The sequence below is a fragment of the Cucurbita pepo genome, chromosome 13 (genome assembly GCF_057944985.1).
Source record: "Cucurbita pepo subsp. pepo isolate OVF chromosome 13, ASM5794498v1, whole genome shotgun sequence".
Lineage (NCBI taxonomy): Eukaryota > Viridiplantae > Streptophyta > Magnoliopsida > Cucurbitales > Cucurbitaceae > Cucurbita > Cucurbita pepo.
Window position 1 is genome coordinate 10,173,320 of NC_141810.1, and position 12,744 is coordinate 10,186,063.

The 12,744-nt window shown below is 33.9% G+C and overlaps 1 pseudogene; it reads right to left on the reverse strand.

The window, feature by feature from the left end:
• Positions 1 to 9,630: 9,630 nt before the first annotated feature.
• Positions 9,631 to 11,981, reverse strand: LOC147789716 (putative polygalacturonase; annotated as a pseudogene).
• Positions 11,982 to 12,744: the final 763 nt, after the last annotated feature.

Here is a 12,744-nt window from a genome sequence, read left to right on the forward strand (position 1 = left end):
TTTATATCATATACAAAAGTGGGTCGCATCCATAGTGTCCCCAGAATAAGGTACTCAGCCTTATCCTTATACTATAGATCATTTTGACTATATACTTGAACTTGATCCACTCTTATGTCTTTACATATAGTTCAAGTAATCATACTATAGCCAAAGTGTTCTTAGTTTTTTGGATTTAGATTAATGATCGTAAAGTTCACTTTATTCAATAACAATATTTACTGAATAAACAACAATAATAACTTTATTGAAAATATAATATGTTTTTGTTTACAAACTATGAGTTTTAGGACATAAAACCCAACAAACTCACGGTTCCATTAATTCATACTTAGCTTAAGTTCCCTAATGAAATCCAAATGATTTCTAAAGTATTTCTTAAGAAAAGTGTAAGATGACTACTTACCTCGACGTTGACATTCGGGTCCTTTGTTCTTGAGCTTTTGGTATTCGGTTGCTCCAAATTATCTTTAATAGATCCATCTTGAAATCTAATTTCTGGAACCATAAAGAAAATTGTGAGAACCGGTGATAAGGAAACCATAATTCTCAGCCCAGCGATCCAAGCTTTTGTTGAAGCAAGAACTCTTGAATCAAAGAGATTAACACCTCCTTGTACAAAATTTGGATCAACCCAGAGATAAAACTAGAATTAGATTACCTCCTTATACAACTTATTTAAACTATTTTATTTTTCATTGATGTCGTGTTAACCTACACATGTCTAAGATTCAAATTAGAATTTTGAATCCCAAATTTGAAATCTGGATTTAACACTTGATGACCCCAACATTCTACTGCAACATGGTCATAGCATTTGTTTCTCACTTCTAAGATTGAAGATTATTCCCACAAACTGACGCAAATTCTTTGAGCATGCTTTATCTTCATTCACATGCTTTCTAAAAATATTTCTCTAAGGTCACACAACATAAAAAACATTTCCAAGGAAAGCATACTTAATTTTAGAATTTCTTTGTTGAACCTATCGAAGGAAAGTGCACCATTTTGGTAAAGATGGTAACTTTTAAGTTTCTTAGTCATTATATCTTTAGAAGTACTCTCATTCGGATCCCTCTCACTTCATTCATGTACCCTCCTTTATTCGGTTGTGACATGATCTTTTCCTCGAGTGTCACCCCCAATTGTTTTCATGCTGCCATAGGTACGTTTGTCTTAATCCCTTTGAGGATTTCATTTTCTCTCATCCTTTGGCTTTTAGGTTTACCCACCCTTGAGCAAGAAATAGAAGGACTTAGGCATTTGGAGAACTTAAGCATGAAGGGCAAAAATGTCATTTTCCTAATATTTTAAAAACTTTTCAAAATTTTAATTATTTATAGGAAAAGAATTATAATTATATTTTGCGTCACCTGACGACAGATTTGAATTATCGCGGGGAAACCCCATGTACTTAGCATGCAGACGCCTTAGCCACTCGGCCAAAGCCACACATGTCCTTTGTAGTAGAGGTCTAAGCTATACAAAAATTTGAAAGTTTGACATTAAAATTTTAGTTCACGATTGAGAGATTGGACCCATGTACTTAGCAAGCTCAGGCCTTAACCACTCGGCCAAAACAACACATGTCCCTTGTAGTAGCACATGTCCCTTGTAGTAGAAGTCTAAGCCTAATTAACTCGGCATTAAAATTTTATTTCACATCGCCTGAGAGATTCCAACTCTCGCGTGGAAACCCCATGTACTTAGCAAGCACAAACCTTAACCACTCGGCCAAAGCGACACATATCTTTTGTAGTAGAGATCTAAGCTATACAAAAATGTGAAAGTTAAACTTTTTCTAATAGATTTTGAAAAAAAATAAAAGAAAAAAAAATACAAATATCTTATTAACTCGGCATTAAAAGTTTATTTCACGTCGTCTGAGAGATTCAAACTCTCACAGGGAAACCTCATGTACTTGGCAGGCACACGCCTTAACCACTCGGCAAAAGATACACATGTTTTTTGTAGCAGAGGTCTAAGCTATACAAAAATTTGAAAGTCAAACTTTCTCTAATACATTTTCAAAAACAATAAAAGAACAAAAATTACTTACTATGACTCAAACACAAGTAATTGTCAAAATTAGTGCAACACTCAAACACAAATAATTGTCAAAATGAGTGCAACTTATTGTTACATGGAATTAGTCAACTTGTTAAGCCTTTTATGAGGAATAGTTTATTTTAGTAGAGTTTTTGTAGGAGCTATTTATAGGATTTATTTTTGTTTAAATAGGAGCCCTCCGCCTTATTAAAACACAAGCCACAGTAAACCGTTTATTATTTCAGTTGATTATTATATTTATTCCCACCTTTGAGCGTGAGATATTGTGACCGTTGGTATCAGAGCCAAGTTGATACGGTTTGATATTATTACTCAACGAGATGAATGGTGGAGGTGCTTCTATGGGTGTAGCTATGGAAAAGATTGTTGTCAATAACTATAGTTATTGGAAGTTATACATGGAAGCTTATCTACAAGGGCAAGATTTGTGGGATTTAATTGAAGGTGATGACACAAAAATTTCAGCAGATACTCCACAAAATGCAAAATTACGCCAACAATGGAAGATCAAATGTGGAAAAGCAAAAATTTCAGCAGATACTCCACAAAATGCAAAATTACGCCAACAATGGAAGATCAAATGTGGAAAAGCCTTATTTACCTTGCGAACTTTGATTAGCAAGGAGTATATTGATAATGTTCGTGATTTAAAGTCACCCAAGCAAGTGTGGGAAACCCTTCAAAAGTTGTTCACTAAGAAAAATATGATTGCAATTTATAGAGAATCAACTAGCTGTGGTAACTCAAGGTAATTTTTCTATTGAAAAATCTATGTTCTGAAATTTCAGAATTAGATGCTGAGGAGCCAGTGAGTGATGTTCGATTAGTGAGTGATGTTCGATTACGGCGTTATCTTATTCGTGGATTACGAAAAGAATTTATGTCTTTTGTTTCCTCAATACAAAGGTGGGCAAATCAGCCTACGGTAATTGAACTGGAGAATCCTCATTTTCATTCAAATGAGGGAGTCTTGGTTAAGCAAATGACCAGCGGCAACGAGTTTTCCCCAAAGTCAGAAGATGCGTTGTATGTCAAAGATCAAAGGAGAAAATTTTCATTTAAAGCCTTCATCAAGTAATGTGAATCAATTCAAAAGTGAGCAGTCGTCAAAAAAGCCATTTAAAGCTTGCTACAGGTGTGGAAAACCTGGCCATTTTAAACGAGATTGTTAGGTGAAAGTGGTGTGTCATCGTTGCGGAAAGTCAGGCCATATTAAGCCAAATTGCCGAGTCAAAATGCAAGAATCAAAAGCAAATGTTGTACACGTAAGAAAAAATTCTTCAGATCGAATTTGGGAATACTGCTTAACCACTGAGGTTCTTGACCAGCCAACAAACGTTGTACATCAAGATGATGTTTCTACAAAAGATGCCAATTATGCCGCCCCTAGTGACCCTTCTATTTATTTCACGACCTTGGATTTGGGATTCAACGAAAATGATGATTTCGAGCTAACCTTTGGCGATCTTGACCGTCTTTTCTTTCCCTATGAGGTTGACGATTTCCTCATCTCCGAAGATTTGGATCAAACTACGATTTCCTCATCTCTGGGAATTGGAATAAGGTGTAATTTTAAGGATATTCAAGAAGTTTGGTAGTCATGGGAGTTTGATCCAATGAATTGGTAGTTTGATCCAAATCTTCGGAGATGAGGAAATCGTTAGCCTCATAGGGAAGGAAAAGACCGTCAAGATCGCCAAAGGTTAGCTCGAAATCATCATTTTCATCGAATCCCAAGTCCAAGGCAACTAAATTAATATTTAAAAACAAATTATAAAATGATTTCCATATTAACATTTTATTTTTATTAATTTTTTTTAATAAATTATTCGAATAACTCCAATCAACCTAATATGAATATTTTATGATTAACTTAAGCGAAATTCATTATTTGATTGGAATTTTTTACCATCTAAATAATTAAATTAGGAACCTATTCAACAAAAATATTTATTTGTTTAGTTTTTTATATTTCTATATTGATTTGATTAAAATTTAATGAGTTGAATATGAGCGGAAGAGAGTAACTCAAAATTATTATTATTTTTTTTTTTTTTTTTTGTTAAATTTTTTCTTTTATATTTTTTTCTTTTTTAAGAAATTTTCAAAATTTATTTTTAAATCGAAGTGAAATATGACCTACAATTTTATTTTTCAAAAAATAAAAAAATAAAAAAAGTATATCGATTGTTATTGAATAAAATTATAATAAAGTATTTATAAAAATCAGACTATTTAATATTAGATAATAAATGTTGGAAATTTTACAATTATTTGGGAAATATTTTTTTAATAAACGAATATAGAGGGCATATATGGAACCATTTTGCACATTCAAAACAAAAAGATTAAAATTATAAAAGAAGATGAAAATTATAAAAATGTATAACTACATACATACATATATATGTGTGATGCGTATATATGTATATGTATGTGTGTATCTATGCATGTAGATATGTATCTATTATATATGTGCGTGTGTGTTGTGTGATACATACATATATAAGCATAGGGTGAGGCACGACCATATAGTGATCCATGCATGCCATGGTGAAGCACGACCATATAGTGATCCATGCATGTCATGGTGATGCACGACCTCCGTTTGAGTGGCACTGATGGCCTGTGGATGTTATGATCTTGATAATATCTGTGTGCATCCATACTAAATAATAGATGACAATTTTAAAGTAGGACCACAACATCGTGCCATACACTTTCCTCCCATCTTATAATATATCCATATGGTCTTTGGTCCACCCAAGGACTAGTTTACAAAACAAAGGTCTTGTTAAGCACAAAATCATTTTCGCTCATGATATATGGTCTAGGGATATTATGGTTGTATAATTGTGACCGAATGTATACATACTGAATAGGTGATGACTAAAGTCGGATCATAATATCATGTCATAATCTGGGAGGGAGGGATCCTCACGTAGCCATCTCATAGTGTATTCATGTTGTCCCTAATCCATTCAAAGTTGGTTTATGAAACAGAAGTCTTGATAAGAACCTCTACTTTATTTCCATACACGATACCATATACTCGAAACAGATTGAGTTCTAAGTAAGGTTTAATCGTAGTGGGACTACTATGAATCTACCTCATTGGCATAAGAATGTGCCTCATCTATGATGGCCCGTGCTTATAGGGTACATGGATGTTATCCAATCTCACAACCTCAACTCTATCATGTCAATGTGTTTTAATTGAGTCTAGTAGGAGCCCTATAACTAAATATTAATTTAAGCACTTCAAATTAAGTCTTATGAGTTGGCAAGGGGACGCCTACCTCTATTAATAATATAACAGTTGATTAATTAAACTCTTTAATTAATTAATTTTCATTCATTAACCATAAGATACCCTATTATAAATCTAGAGTTACAATGTACTATATGATAAGTTGTGCCCATTAATATCATCATTACAAACTAGTTAATTTTTTCTGAGGGGTTTATAATTACAACTAGGTCAAAAGCCCCTCTTACTTTATATGCAATCCATTTTGTGAAATTATGTTTAGAGCAGGGAGGACCTCAAAATTGTAGGCACATTGTATTGGATACAAAACGCCATTATCACCCATGCAAATCAAAAGACAACCCTTCACAGACATAAATTCATAACTCAATGAGGATTAAGATGAGTCACGTTGGATCATCATGCGAAATATTAGTTTTTTTTAATTAATTGATTTAAAAAGAGAAATTAAATATATGTGGTGAGTCTTATACAAACTCATGTATATGATAATCAACTCGCATGTCCCACGTGAATAATTTGGATAAATCATTTTTAATAATTACAATGGGGATATCAATAGTATTATGAGGATAAGACCCTCAACATTATCCATTTACTATAAACTGTTTAGATTATTACTCGAACGTGATACTCCAGTAAGTGAAGTACATATTGTTCAAGATTATACTCTTTCATACAATAGATAATATTAAATTATAAATCAAATAACAAAAATTATTATTAAAAATTAAATTCTTCGTCTCCATTAATATATAATCATCACAAGCTAGTCAATTATTTGTGAGTTGTTCATAATTATAATTGGGTTAAAGTTTATTTTACAACTACAATTACATTTTTTGCCCGAATAACATCCATTCTCTTATAAATAATTTATTTATGATCTAATTAGAAACTACGCCCCTCTCGAAACATTGAGAAGGTGGGATCCCATTTTCAAGTTCTGAAATCAACACTCAAGGGTTATTCAACAACTTACCTTATATTGAAAAAAGTGAATTCCATTTTGTAAAATTATGCTTTCGACTCAATATTTGGCCAGGTCCCTCTGATTGTGCCACGTGGCACGTCTGCAGCGCGGCTCCTCTTGGCTCAGGCGGCTTCATCGGCTCGGCGGCGGCTCCTCGGCTCCGGCGGCTTATTCGGCTCGGGAAACCTGTTTCCAGCCCGTTTGACACCATTCCGACCCTCCCGAACCTGGTTTCGACCCTGTTTAAGGTAAAAGGGAACATTTTAAGGTCGTATTTCACAAATTCCAGTTGGGAATTTATTATTATTTGTAAAATACTAACGGAAGTGACTCATGAACCAATAGGAACCAACCACCAACGGAAGTGTAGAACGTCCACGAGGAGCTAGGAGCTTACGTTATATTATAGGGAGTACTTCAGCTAAGGCCTACCAAGTAAGTGGCTCACCCGTTGTAGGTTACGCGTTAATTGTTGTATGTTGGCACGTGCCCGTGGTTATGCACGTGTAATTAAATTGTATGCTAGCTTAATGTGCTTGAGTACGAAATCATGTGAACGTGAATGTATGTTATTTATGCTGCTTAGTTGATGTGATATGAATGCATGTGACGATGTGTGGCCCTTGTACGATTATGGCTTGTTGTATGAGTATTGGAATGTAACTGAATGAATTGTATGACACGAAATATGGTAAATTGCATGATATATAACCCCGCTAGGAATATGTATGATATGTAACGAAATGAGAATGAGAAATGACATGTAAGCATGAAAACGTGACACGGGGTTATGTTCATTAAATGATGATTGTAGGACTAGTGGGACCTCATGCATTTTGTGTGATCATGCATTTGGGGGGATACCCCTATCCCATCACGAGGGTACGGACGTGTACATCCAAATGGCAGGACAACAATCGTTATGCCCTGCATAGCGCTGCCGTGACGGTTTTAGTTTTAACGGGTCCCTGTAGGCCCCCAGAGCATGCCCACCGGCTAGGGACAGTGGCCCAGCGGTGTGTGAACTAGCTGGTGTGCCCATACTCGCACGTATGGGCTGCGTGTAGAGTATATGGTACACGTCCACGATTACCTGTTAGGATTACACCGTAGGGAAAACGAAATGAAACGAAACGAAACGATAGGTCCCATCATTTCATTGCATGTGTTTGTCGCATAACCTCGATAGGGGGTCACTTACTGAGTATTCTAGAAATACTCAAGCCTCGTGCTACTTTACTTTTGCAGATAAGGGCAAGGCACCCATGTGACAACAACGACGGCATCGTACACCCCAAGATCATGGCACATGCATAGGGTAGTTGGTTGTTTTTTCCCATTTCGTAGTCTAGGCTGAATTTGGTTGCATCATTAGTATAGGTAGTATAGGATGAAATGTATTTGCATAATAAACCTTAGGGTAGAATAAAATATTCATTTTTAGTAATCATTTTTTTCTCTGAGGTAATAAAAGGCGAGTGCGAGTCGCATTTATGAATAGGGCCCATTAAATGTATATTCCGCATTTCAAAGTATAGTAATGACTTTAGATTAAATAGGTAAAATATTAGGGTCGTTACAGTAATTATCACCCATGCAAATCAAAAGACAACCCTTTGGAGTGGAAATTCATAACTCAATGAGGAACAAGATTGAGTCACCCATGATCCTCATGTGAAATATTAATTTGCTCAATTAATTGATTTAATGTAGGGTGTTTTTACTTTTAATGTTTATTTTTTTATTTTATATTTGATTAGGTTATTTTAAAGATGTTTTTGAGCATGTAAGTCCATGAAAATGTTTTATGATGAAGTTTTAAATATTTATTTCCGCACAAGAAAGTATGTTATGATGAAGGTAACGACTTTAGGTTAGTAGAAATATAGGGTCGTTACACTCACTCATATACCATATGAGAACGTTTTAGTAGAACACCTAATTTCCCATGAGAGCCACATTTTGCAAGGCCATGAATTCCAAAGAAATGTCGAAGCCCGGTTCATTGCTTAAAAATGATTGATGCCTTACTCAACACACTACTTATCAAAACTACACTACAACATAAAATTATTAGCACTTTGGCACATCTCTAGAGCTGGTTCATTTCTTGAATGGTGTTGGTAGTGTGTAGGTCTCGATATTCAAGGACTGAGAGCACATCAAGCCAAGAAGGAAAACCAAATCAGGCTTGATCACATCACATCTTCCATTCAAACTCCTTGTAAACTTGTTGGAATTTTACCGTTTTACGGGCTTTCAAGTACTAACTTAAAATCGTTATCATGTACATAATATAACCATTTTATGCGGAAATAATCATTTGAGACGTATTCATAAAACATTGCCATGGATTTAATGTTTATTAAAAAGTCTTTAAAACAAAACAACATAAAATTAAAATAGACATGAGTAAAAATAAAACATAAATACCCTATACTAAACTATAGTCTATGAAATTAAATACAACTATTCTATACATGTGTCATGGTTTATGAAATGGCCACGTCGCCGTCAACTGTGCAATGATGCTTTGCAAATGTAGAAAATAAAAGTAGCAAGTAGCATGTGGCTTGAGTATTTTAACAAATACTCCGTACATGCAATCATGAATGAGACCTATCATTTAAAAGTTGTATTCTCTTAGGTGACTATCCTAAGCGGGTCATTAGATGTTTATTTACTATTCTACCCATGGGAGCAAATGGACCCACACTTCCTAAAAACAACTAAAATAAAATCTTCTAATTGATTCTAAAATATTTTCTTCCTTTTTTTCTCTTTAAACATCACTTAATTTCCTAGTCCTTTTTAGGTTCCTTTCTCTTCATTCTTATCTTTTATTCTCTAAATTCTTTCAAACTTAGGTGTTCTTTTATTCTCTAAATTCTTTCAAACTTAGGTGTTACTTTACCGTAATTGATATGCACTCTCTTCTTTAAGATAGAAGATTCAATTCCTACCCCATATAATTGTTGTACAAAAAACATAAAAAAGATTATACAGAATTTGATACAATGTCGTACTAATACCATAAAAACTTCATGGTAGATTCATACATATTTGGATTTAAGAGGTTTCATTTTATTTTTTCAAATTTAGAGTATTATCTTGATGATTTTGAGTTTGAGTGTTACTAAATATTACAAATCGAGTTGAAATAACTTATTTTCAAAATTATTATTATTATTATTATTATTTTTTTTTTTTTTTTTTTGTTTTATAAATTTTAAAGGAAAAGACATTTGATCTATATCTTCATTAAATTTTTCATTACCATTTATTCTATAGAATTTTTTAAAAAACAAAGTCTCTACTAGAAGGCAGGAATTTCAACAGAGCACGACTTCGACTGAACATTCTCAATTGGCAGCTTATCTTCAGGAAAGTCACATCCACCACTTTTCGCTGCCTTAGCCAGTGGAGCACATGGCGGCGGATCCACATCACTACTAAATCCCTCAACTTTTGTACAGTTCCACTGCAACTTTTTAGGCTTCTTCGACAATCCAATCTTCACATTCGAAATACAAATATCCGTGAATGGATCTCCCGATATCTCTGCCAAATTCGCCGACATATTAACATTCTCAACCACCAAGTCTCTGTAATTAATGTTCTTAATCACCGGCAATGCTGAGGGATCAAACTTAACATCTGCATGCGATTTGTAGTCTCCAGTCATCCAGAAGACATATTTCATCGTGGATAGAAACATTCTTCGGACGAAAATGTCCTTGACGAAACCACCTCGTCCGCGAGCGGTTTTGATTCTGAAAAGCAGACTGTGTATTGATTGCAGTGACGTTTTCGATCCTGACGTTGCGAATTCCGCCAGACATTTCGCTGCCAAGGGCGATACCTGCAGAATCTGGTGATATGCAAGTGAGGTGGCGAATGACAAGGTCCTCGGTCGGCATTCCGAACTTGATACCATATTGGTCCCATCCGCTCTTGATGGCAATGCAATCGTCACCGGAGACAATGTAGCAGTCTTCGATTCGAGTGTTGGAACAAGAATCTGATAAATCGAATAGAGAATTAGGGAGAGGGATTGACAAAGAAATGAACCCTAAGGTTTTAAAGGTGAAGAAGAAGGGAACCTGGATTGATTCCGACGGTGTTGGGTACGGTAACGGGAGCCAAGATAGTAAGCCCTTGGATAATCACATTTCTACATTTTCACCCAACCAAACCCAACTAGATTAAAAATAAATCATAATATATATATATATATATATATATATATATATATATATATATATATATATATATAATTTTAGTTGGAATGATTTGAATGGTATATTATTACAAGTTTTAACTTTTTTTTTTTCTTTTCTTTTTTTCTTTTTTTCTTTTTTTTCTTCTTTCAAGCATAATCCTAAAATATAAGAATAATGGGATTGAAGTGAAATAGTGAAACCTGCTATAAATCGGATGGACAAACCAAGAAGGTCAGTTGATCAAAGTGAGATCCGAGATTTGATCTGGATTTGATCAGAGTACATGATCTCGATCTCATATGGTCGTGTTACCTTGAGCTCCCCTTTCTTAAATTTTTCCCACCAAGAAGATCCCTGCCCATCGATTGTACCGTTGTTACCTACACCATGTGACCAACCCAACTTTATTTTCTATAAATGTTTTTGTTATGTTTTCATTTACTTTAATTTTTTTTTATTTAATTCTAATAGCACAGAAGCATTATAATTTTGCAAACCATTTAAAAAAAAAATAGAATGTGAAAAAGTAATAGAAAAATAATCACCTGTGATAACCACATCCGTGAGATTAGTTCCAAAGATGAGGCTGTTGTACTGTCCATGGGGAGCATCTCTTCCTCCTCCATAAGATTGGAGAACTTCCACAAGTGGCCATTCTGATTCGTTTTTCACTTAAGAGGAACAAATTCGACTCATTTATTTTGGATTGAAGTACTTATAGATTAAAGTACTCAAATCACCACTCCCAAAGTTAGCTTTATAAAAATAAAATACTTGATAGGTCGAACCTGGGATGCAAGAATTTTTGCTTCTTTATCGATAAAAAGTGTGAAATGGCTAGTCAGATTAAAACTTCCAGTCAGTCATTTCCCCGACGGCACGATCAATTGAGCACCACCATCTGCCGCGAGTGTGCTGAGATGTTCAATCGCTTTTCGGAACGCGTGAGTATTTGAAGTTACTCCGTCACCGACGCCGCCAAACTCCGTTAGCAACGCCGAGTGTTTTCGGCAATTGATGGCCTGAAATTTCAGAGAGTTCGAACTTAGACGTGGATTCATAGCGTCCACTGTGGCTAAGCTCACCAATGCCAGTACAATCACGGCTGAGATTCTCACTGCGGTAACCTGTCGAACAAAATCACAGATGATTCAATCTCTTTTTGTTTCTCGATAAAATAATGTTGAAAACGACAGTTAGGTTTATTAGTTCATCTTTGTGTTGGTTACATGAAAGAAACAAAGTTTTTCAATCAACCAATCCCGATTTTGAACAAAAACTCATAATCATTTTAAGTAATCGGAAAGAAAAACGAATAAAAAGTAGAATAACAAGTCAAGCCCACACCATCAATAGAATGAAACAAAGAAAAAAAAAGTGAAATTCAAAGAGAAAGAAGAAGAAAAATTACATTGATTTTTGTGGGTTTTGGAGGAAGTTCCATGATTAATTTTCTTGGTGAGTTTATGATTTTTAGATTAAGGGGAAAAATTATTTTATAGGATAATTTAGGAATAAAAAATAAGAAAGGGATTTATTACTATTACTATTATTACTTTTTTTTTAAGGGTGAAAATTTGGGTGGTAAATGAAATGGTTGGATTGATTAAAAATATTAGCTCAACAAACAGTTTAGAAAATATAACGTGTAAAGAAACATAATAAGTGAGATCGTTTTAAATTTGGCATCTTGTTTTTGTTGTTGTTTTTTTTTAATTATTTTATATGTATTAGAGTGTTCAAATAGTTACTCCAAGAACACGATCAAACCAAGTAAAATAAATCAGTATTTAAAAACAAATTAACAAAGGTTTTCTATATTAGTAATTAATTTTTATTAAGTTTTTTTAGTAAATTATTCGAACAACTCGAATCAACCGAATATTTTATGGTTAGATTAGGCGAATTCATTATTTGATAAGGATTTATTGGATTGAAAAAGTTTACTATCCAAAAAATTAAATTAGGTCTAAAACATGTTCAATTCAAAATAATTGTTTGTTTAGTTTTAAATGATATTTCTATATTGATTTGATTAACCTCTAATTAAATCAGTTATTTATTCACATGACTTGTATATGGGCGGAAATCTCTTCAAATATGGTAAGTATAACACAATATTAATCTCCATTTATTCTTTTGATATTTTTGTTAAAATTTTCTTTTATATTTTTTTATTTATTAAGAAACTATTTAATATGGAGTCA